Source organism: Oncorhynchus mykiss, chromosome 13, assembly GCF_057628025.1.
Source record: "Oncorhynchus mykiss isolate SJ-2025 chromosome 13, ASM5762802v1, whole genome shotgun sequence".
Taxonomy (NCBI): Eukaryota; Metazoa; Chordata; class Actinopteri; order Salmoniformes; family Salmonidae; genus Oncorhynchus; species Oncorhynchus mykiss.
This window is the reverse complement of record NC_143034.1, coordinates 65,324,731-65,327,607: the sequence shown is the minus strand read 5'-3', so window position 1 is coordinate 65,327,607 and position 2,877 is coordinate 65,324,731. Positions and strand designations below refer to the sequence as shown.

The 2,877-nt window shown below is 42.2% G+C and overlaps 1 pseudogene; it reads right to left on the bottom strand.

Annotated features, from left to right (window-relative positions):
• Positions 1–1,366: 1,366 nt before the first annotated feature.
• Positions 1,367–1,514, bottom strand: LOC149978969 (5.8S ribosomal RNA; annotated as a pseudogene).
• Positions 1,515–2,877: the final 1,363 nt, after the last annotated feature.

The window sequence follows — 2,877 nt, the reverse complement described above, 5'->3', positions numbered from 1 at the left end:
TGAAATTGTTGCATGTTACATTTATATATTTCTGTTCAGTTTACATTGAAACCTGCCTGTCTTTTTTAGTCCACTGCTTAACATTGTGTGTGTATAGAGTGAAATTAATATTTAAAGACATTGTAACCGTTCTTTGCATAATGTTCAGCCCTGCTATAGTAGTTCACTAAACTACAGAGTATGTTGTCCATTGAAGTTGGCTTTAAAAAAATATATTTTCAGAATGAATAATAACATTTGTGGTCGTTTGAAATGGTCTGATCCACCTTAGGCCAGGAGTGTTTCCAATTCACATGACCCGACAAGAAAAACCCCAGCCCTATAATCATAGCACAGGTAATAATATTTTGTCATAGCCTATGAATAGGACCCAGAGTTTTACCTGACCAGGTCATGAGGCCATGCTCCTTATAGGACACATCACTGCACCCATATACTCTTCTGTAAACTGGTCATCTATGTATACCCACAGCAAGACCCACTGGATGATGCTTATTTATAAAACCCTCTTAGGCCTCACTCCACCCCTACCTGAGATATCTACTGCAGCCCTCATCCTCCACATACAACACCAGTTCTGCCAGTCACATTCTGTTAAAGGTCCCCAAAGCACACACATCCCTGGGTCGCTCACCTTTTCAGTTCACTGCAGCTAGCGACTGGAACAAGCTGCAACAAACACTAAAACTGGACAGTTTTATCTCAATCTCTTAATTCAAAGACTCAGTCATTGACACTCTTACTGAGAGTTGTGGCTGCTTTGTGTGATGTATTGTTGTCTCTACCTTCTTGCCCTTTGTGCTGTTGTCTGTGCCCAATAATGTTTGTACCATGTTTTGTGCTGCTACCATGTTGTGTTGCTACCATGTTGTTGTCATGTTGTGTTGCTTCCTTGCTATGTTGTCTTAGGTCTCTCTTTATGTAGGGTTGTGTTGTCTCTCTTGTCTTGATGTGTGTTTTGTCCTATATTTATATTTTATATATATTTTTATTTTTAATCCCAGCCCCATCCCGTAGGATGTAAATAAGAGTTATTGTTCTTAACCGACTTGCCTAGTTAAATAAATCAAAAATTAAACATGAGATCAGGAAAAACTCAAGCCCTCAGAAAATAAAATATACATTTTGCCACACCACTTCTGAACCTGTGGTGTCACCTCTGCATAGTACAAGTGGGGGGTGGGCCTTTCCTCTTTTGAGACAGAGTCCACCGGTATATATAAAACCCTCTTAGGGTCGACCATGCGGGGAACGTGGGCGCCTCCCGTCGAGGCGGGAAGGGAAAGGAGGGGCGCACCAGGGAGAGAGAGCCGAGGTCCCTCCTCAACACTCCCACCGAGCCGTCCTGGTCTGCACTTAGGGGGACGAAGGCCCAGTCGCGGAAATCCAGGGGTTCCGATTGATGGCAAAGCATTCGAAGTATCGATGATCAATGTGTCCTGCAATTCACAAGTTCTCACAGCTAGCTGCGTTCTTCATCGACGCACAAGCCAAGTGATCCACTGTTAAGAGTTTTACTCTTTTGTTTTTTTGTTTTACGCAGAGGCTAGTGGCTAGGCGGAGTTGGGGAGGTTGCCCTCCTTTCCCCCGCCCGCCCTTCGCCAGAGGCCACAGTTCACAGAGCAAAAAGGTTTGAGGTTGTTCTCTATTGTTAATGTATTGTTCCTCAAGCAAGGGGGAGGCCGATGACATGCGGATTCCCATCAGACCAACTCCTTGAATGCATCTCACTTGAAGTTTCCAGTCGTCTAAAAAACACTGTTTTGCTCAAACATGCTTTACTGTATTTAGACTTGGGATATCACTTTTCAACAGGAAAGTTCAACAGTTTCTTGAGGACGGTAGGCGTTCAAGGAAGTAGCTTCATACTGGAAACTTATTTTCAGACCATTAAATTTGAGGTAAGGAGAATGATTCATCCTCTTCCACCATGTCTTCTTCCCCGTAGAGAACTGTCAGGTATTCAAGGAAGTATCATCAAACTGGCAATTCCTTATTTTCAGACCATAACATTCAAGTTAGTGAGACTGATTCATCCTCTCCCTCCACACCCCACACCCCACCCCTCCTTCCCCCAAGCCATCCCATCCTTCCTTCTTTGTGATAGTCTTTTTATCATCCTGACCAACAAGGAAGATCTCTTTTATTTTGGCTCTGTCTCTAAGGATCACAACAACCTCACATCCACAATGTGTGACTAAGGTTTCTGGCAGAGCAGTCAGAGGTATTGTTTTTTAAATTATTATGATGACAACATGGAATTTCCTGATGACCAGAGAGGAAAGGTGTGTATTTCTTGTATAATGCAGTATGTCCAGTACAATAGGGATATTCTGATGTGATATCAGGCTGTTAGGACAGCTCTATGAGGTGAAAAGGAGACTGGAGTACCACTTTAAATGCACCATTTTCTAGCAGACACATTGACAGGTGACAGCAGAGTTCAGTGGGATTGAGGCACATGCTAATTAATATGGACACAATATTTTTAAACAGTGCCAGTGGGAACACACTAATGTCAGAAAGCTAGTAAGGATGCAAAGACTGTACAGAGTTACACATAATGTGTGAATGTGGTCAGGCACTGAACAATAAAACAACATGAAAGAAGGACATTTCTACAGACTGAACAATAAGACAACATGAAAGAAGGACATTTCTGCAGACTGAACAATAAGACAACATGAAAGAAGGACATTTCTGCAGTCTGAACAATAAGACAACATGAAAGAAGGACATTTCTGCAGACTGAACAATAAGACAACATGAAAGAAGGACATTTCTGCAGACTGAACAATAAGACAACATGAAAGAAGGACATTTCTGCAGACTGAACAATAAGACAACATGAAAGAAGGACATTTCTGCAGACTGAAC